The sequence below is a fragment of the Rhinopithecus roxellana genome, chromosome 16, assembly GCF_007565055.1.
Source record: "Rhinopithecus roxellana isolate Shanxi Qingling chromosome 16, ASM756505v1, whole genome shotgun sequence".
NCBI lineage: Eukaryota > Metazoa > Chordata > Mammalia > Primates > Cercopithecidae > Rhinopithecus > Rhinopithecus roxellana.
In genome coordinates, this window is record NC_044564.1 from 46,397,755 (window position 1) to 46,404,690 (window position 6,936).

Here is a 6,936-nt window from a genome sequence, read left to right on the forward strand (position 1 = left end):
GTAGACCAGCTCCACTAACTTTATGACATGAGTTCACAGATGTGAAGGGAATGTATAATCTTAAATAAACACCATATGCTCTATATTAGGCTTATGCTCTAAATATAGAACTGTATTTATAGTATTACGTTTTTTGAAAAAAATCATAGTTTTGTCAGCATTCTATTTACAACACATTGCTACATCTTTCTCTTTTTCTATATTTTTAACAAAATCAATGAAAGTGTACAAGCAGTATTTTACACTTGCTATTTGTAATATATTATCCCTATATTCCAAAAAATAAACTTCCACAACAATTATTAAATAGCAGGAAATATTAACCATCTGCATGCATGTATCACACTTTAGTTTTAAATTTTAGTTTAGGATATTTCAAACATAGAGAAAACTATAATAAAAATTGTGATGAACAGCCTTCAACTCATCATCAAGTTCTATGAAATTACATACTATATCATTGAAACTCTGTGATACTTTCTCCGTGTTAAATCCTCTCTCCACAGAATGCTGGATTTTGTGTTTATCATCCTTATGTAAGTGTTTATTTCCATAGTGTAAACACTTGAATATGTCCACACAAAATACAGCATGATTTTTCAGGTGTTAAAAAAATTTATGTAGGCCGGGCATGGTGACTCACGCCTGTAATCCCAGCACTTTGGGAGGCTGAGGAGGGCGGATCACCTGAGGTCAGGAGTTGGAGACTAGCCTGGAAAACATGGCAAAATCCCATCTCTTCTAAAAGTACAAAAAATAGCCGGGCATGTGGCAGGCGTTTGTAATCCAAGCTACTCAGGAGGCTGAGGCAGGAGGATTGCTTGAACCCGGAAGGCAGAGGTTGCAGTGAACCAAGATGGTGCCACTGCACTCCAGCCTGGATGACAAGAGCAACACTCCATCTCAAAAAAAAAAAAAGTAAATATTATAATATCTTGCTCCATATGTACTTCTGCAATGTACTTTTTTACTGAATGTTTCAGCAATGGATTCATGTTGATTTATGTAACACTAGCATGCTTGTTTACACTACTGAATTCCATTATATGACTACAACATAATTATGTATATCCAGCATCTTATTTATGAGCGTTGGGTTGTTTCTAGTTTTTCACTTTTATAAAAAGCTGGAATGGATAATGCATGCCTTCTTTTGCACATGTGTGAAGATTTCTCTAATGGAATTGCTAAATCCCAAGCAAGTCATCTTCAAGTTTATTAAAAATTTTCAAATGTTTCTTCATATTTACATACCCAATCAGAGTAAATGCAAGTTCTCATGTCTCCAAATACTTAGCACTATTTGTATTGCCCTATTTGTAAATTGTAGGTTGTTTGCCAACCTGCTATGTGCAAAACGGTATTGTAGGTTGCTTTAATGTGTATGTCACTGATTATTACTGCAGTAGGCACCTTTTCATGCTTGTTGGCTCTTCCTATTTTTACCTATTTATAAGCCTTTCCCATTTATTGGGATGGAGATTGGTGACTTTTTCCTTATTCAACTGAATAAAGTCTTCTTAATTCTGGATACTACTCTTCTGTCTGCTCTATGTGTTCCAAATATCGTTTTTCACTCTGTAGCTTCTTTTACTTTTGTGTATTATGTCTTTTTTTGAGCGGAAATTTAACATTTCAATGTAGAAAATGAATTATTTTCTTATGGATTACATTTTCAGTATCTTGTTTAAGAAAGTTTTCTTTATTCTTCTAAACATTTAAGGTTTGATTTTTCTTATGAAGGTCTTTAACCTGCCTGAAATTGATTTTCTGAAGGTATAACTTTGGAACGTACTACAAACACAACTTTATATTTTGATATGTTGCCAGAATTTCTTTTAAATTAAGGCATATAGTGTTGAAACCATTGCCATTATGGAAACTACAAAAGTATTGAGTTGAGTTTGATGTAGATTTTAACTCTGCAGTAAGCCTTACCTGAAGAGTATCTTGGGCATATTCATCTTTCTGAGCCTCTTTTTCTGCAGAAAGTTAGTTCTAGGCCAGGCGCGGTGGCTCATGCCTATAATCCCAGCATCTTGGGAGCCTGAGGCGGGTGGATCACTTGAGCTCAGGAGTTTGAGACCAGCCTGGCCAACATGGTGAAGCCCTGTCTGTACTAAAAACACAAAAATTACCCAGGTGTGGTGGCACATGCCTGTAGTCCCAGCTACTCAGGAGGCTGAGGCAGGAGAATCACTTGAACCCGGGAGGCAGAGGTTGCCATGAGCTGAAATGGCACCACCGCACTCCAGCCTAGACAACAGAATGAGACTCTGTCTCAAAAAAAAAAAAAAAAAAAAAAAAAAAAATTAGTACTAATGCCTGTTCCATGGTTTGTGTTAAAATTAGTAATTCAGAAATATCTACTGTATTGCCTGACACACAGAATATACTGTTAGGGACTTGATCTCTGGCAGTGAAAGGAAATAGCAATAGCTTGAGAGAACCAGAACAAATCAAGATGAATGCTTGCTTATCTAATTTTGGCATAACAAGATGATGATGAATAAAAATGAATATCCCACATTTTGGAAACTAATAATATGAATATCTGTTGAGGTTATAGGGTCAGACTTTCCCTCTGTGAGTCCTAGATGATCCTAGGTCAGGAAGTGAAGATTCAGAGTTCTGCCCAGGACAAGGGCCAGAAGAGACAGTTCTCTGGGGCTGAGAGAAGGCTCCTTTGTTTCTTTATTTTACCAACCTCAAAGTGTTCATCAGTTGGAGTGAACAGCTCTAGTAGGGATTGTATTGGTCAGGGTAGGGAGTGGGTCAGGGGACCTATCCACAGGGAGAAAAGAATGCAAGGAACTGTTCCAGGATGCAGTCTGGGAAGAGTCTGTGCTTAAGCAGTAGACTATAGAACTTTTTCATTTTTCTGGAGTCATCCTTTCCAATAGCCCCAAACCTGCAAGTAAATTTTCTTCAAAATTACAGCTAAATCTTAGTTACACCCTTGAAAAACAGGTAAATCCCAATACCCATGCTTAGATACAAACTGTCCAGGGAGAGAACAGGGATCCTTCTCTCCTTCAGAATAGACAGAAGACGTGGCAGATGCCATCAGACAACAATGTTTCTGGTGGAGCTGATGACACTGTCAGCTACCCATGGATTGGTGTTGGCAAGATGCAATGGGAAGAGAGGGGGGAGTTCAGTGACATTTTGGAACGCACTTGAGATGTTGGCTTTGGAAAGTTTCCTAAATACCAAGGACATACTTTGATTATGGTTCTGGAAAGACACATGAGGGCTAATTTCCATTAAAATGTGCCATAAAAATGAAAGGAAGAGAGAGAAATCCTGGAGCAGTAGTGTGCACTTGTAATCCCCAGGAGGCTGAGGTGAGGGCATCAACTGAGGCCAGGAGTTTGAGATCAGCTTGGGCAATGTAGCGAGACACTGTCTCTACAAAAAAATAAAAATAAAAATAGCTGAGTGTAGAGGCACACACCTGTAGTCTCAGCTCCTTGGGAGGCTGGGGCAGTAGGATCACTTGAGTCCAAGACTTTGAGGCTGCAGTGAGCTACAATTGTGCCACTGCACTCCAGCCTAGGTGACAAAGTGAGATCCCATCTTTAAAATAATAATAACAAAAAACATTTAAAAAAATTAAGGGCTTCTTTGATGAGACTTGGACCTTGGATCTGTAGATTAAAAAAGTGTGAGAAGACTGAACAGACTTTTAGGCCGAGGAGTTGCAAGCAACACAGTAGAAATTAAAATGTGAGCAGAGATATCAGAAATACTGTCTTTATCAGACATTCTTAGACACTTCCTTTTTGCTAAAGCTTTTCCTGTTCTCTCACTAGATCCACTCACTTAATCATTAATTCATTCCGCCATTCACCGAACGTTCAATCCAATGTGAATGGATTGAATGTTCGGCCTCCTTGTAGCCAGTTCAATCCAATTAAATGTGTACTACATGCCTCAAATAGTGCTACACACTGGGGATACAATGGGAAGCAAAACAGACTTGGTCCCTGCATTTGCAGAGCTTGCAAGGTGGTAGAGATCAGCCTTAAAATAATGAATGGAACCAGGTATTGGGGCAGGGATGGAGGATGTAATCAAGAGATCATCAAATGATTACACTCCAGTGCAGTACCTTATAAAAATGAATGGCACTATAATGTCTGGAAAAGAGAAAATTATGTTTAATAAAGGAATCTTAAAACATTAGAAACCCAGGAAGACTTTTAAGAGCCATTAAAATGAACATTTCATAAGTTGATCATCTCACTATGCTGGGAAATGTATTCACACACCATGCATCAGTATACAGGGATAGCAGATAAAAACAACACTTTTGTGTGTAGAGTTTACTCTTTGTGGAGCCTGAGAGTCAAACTCAGTGGAAGTACACTATTCTCTGGAAAGAATTTGAAAGATAAAAGACCTATAAACTTTTATTATTTTTATGTATTTTGGCTCTTCCAGTGTTAACAATGTATATGATAGAAAATATATTGTCTGCATCCTGCATTTTTTGTTTATCTAAAGAGAAATGCAGTGGAGGTATTCCTCACAGGGAATTTGTTTTTATAGCTTCTTAAACCGTAAAAATAACTCCCTTTAGCTATTTCTGATTTAAAGTGCATGTAACATAGTGGGTTTTTAAAATTTGTTTATTTAAAGCATGACTTGAATTTTGTGAGGAGATCCCATGTGAATCTGAAATATTAAATTGTGTATCTACACTTCCAGAGTCCTGGAACCGTCTGCAAACCAGGACAGATTTCACAGCCTAATTAATAATTATGTAGATAGTAAAATCCCCAAAGACCTCTTCTGCCTTTCTTTAAAATAGTTCAGATTTCTTCTTGTGTTAATATGGGTTGATATTTCATCTGAATTATAGGTTTAACTGGGAATAAATTAGAGAATTTCAATGTAGGAAGCAATCCTGTTCTTTTAAATTTTGGGTGCAAGTTTTCTTCTTGAAAAGACTTGAGAACAGGCACATCCTGCACTCATTTGCATCATGGAGTGGATAATGTTTCCAGACTGATCTTTGTCTTTATAATGTTACTAAGAACCCCCAGGGGTTGTGGCTACAAGGAGGCCTAGGAGATATAAGTGTCTACATATACTTGTGTGAAGCAGGGTATTTAATTCCTATAACTCTGCTTTTGTACTTCATACATGATGATTCTAAGACTTCGCTCATCTTGGATTCTCAGTGGATGCATATATCCCTATATTATAAACTTCTCTATAGTCATAATGATTTCTGTGAGTGGTTTCCAGATTATTATTCAATGTGTCTTTGTTAGTACAAGTATATATATATATATATATATATATATATATATATATATATACACACACACACACACACACACACACACAGAGTTATACTGTGTTGTTTCTGATTACATATTTCATGAAATAAATTATTACTTTAGGATAAGCATGTACACATAATTAAAATGAACTTATCATTACATATTAAATGACAAAGAAAAGCTATTCTTATTTTACTTTCACACTTTCTTTCCCCAGTTTTATTCTCATCCTTGTTTCTAAAGATACATAAAATACAAACATAAATTATACAAAAAGCCCAATAGTATACTATTTAATTATGCCTTAGGAGCAGAGGAGGAATGTAAATTAGCATTTTACAATACAAGGTGTTGAAATTCTATGCTTTGTTTATTTATATATAAGGTGGTTAGAAAAATGCAATTCCTTAAAGAAAATATCAGATAAATAGATACTAAGATTTTCAGTTTCTAGCCACTCCCATTTTTCTTGAGTATACAGAAAATTTCACAAGTTTCTTATGGTAAGAATATAAGAATAGTTTCATTTTTGATACACTGCCATAAGGGTAATATAAATCATTTCAAAAGCTCTTATAGAAGCACAAGCAATTCAATTATTCATTTGCAAGGAGAATGTTGAATTTATTTATATTGGAAGAAAGACAAGCATTGACTTTAATTTTCTTTTTCTTTTTTTTTTGAGATGGAGTCTCACTCTGTCGTCAGGCTGGAGTGCAGTGGCATGATCTTGGCTCACTGCAAACTCCACCTCCCAGGTTCAAGGGATTCTCCTGTCTCAGCCTCCTGAGTAGCTGGGACTACAGGCATGCACCACCAAGCCCAGCTAATTTTTGTATTTTTAGTAGGGACAGGGTTTCACCATGTTGGCCAGGATGGTCTTGATCTCTTGATCTTGTGATCCACCCTTCTCGGTCTCCCAAAGTACTGGAATTACAGGCATGAACCACCACACCTGGCCCTGACTTTAATTTTCATTGTCTCTGAATGGCCTAAAAGTTCTTTACTTCCATTGTCATATCTTGGCCAAGATCATCATTATCTAGAGAGGCACACCTCTCTCACTGCTCTTCCCAGTTGAATTAGACCCCAGATGTTCTCTTACCTCCCAGCTTGTGTTGCACATCCTTTATGATGCAATTCCACCTCAAACCTTCAATCTGAAATGCTAGTTCTTTCACTGTCCATTTTAAGTTCACTTATATGCCCTAGCTCATTAACAAATTCAATGAATAAAGCATATACTTAGTGCTGAGTCTTACATTTAAAAGCATTTTTTAAAAAATCAGCATGTAGTTTTATTCTCATTACATGCTATTATGGGCTCAATTGTGTCCCCCACCCCCTCGACTCTGAAATTGATGTGTTGACATCCCAACCTTTAGTACCTCAGAATGTGACTGTATTGGGAGATAAGGTCTTTAAAGAAAAATGAAGTTGGCCAGGTGCAGTGGCTCGTGCCTATAATCCCAGTACTTTGGGAGGCTGAGGCAGGTGGATCATGAGGTCAGGAGTTCAAGACTAGCCTGACCAACATGATGAAACACCACATCTCTACTAAAAATACAAAAATTAGCTGGGTGTGGTGGTGCACGCCTGTAATCCCAGCTACTCAGGAGCCTGAGGCAGGAGAATCACTTGA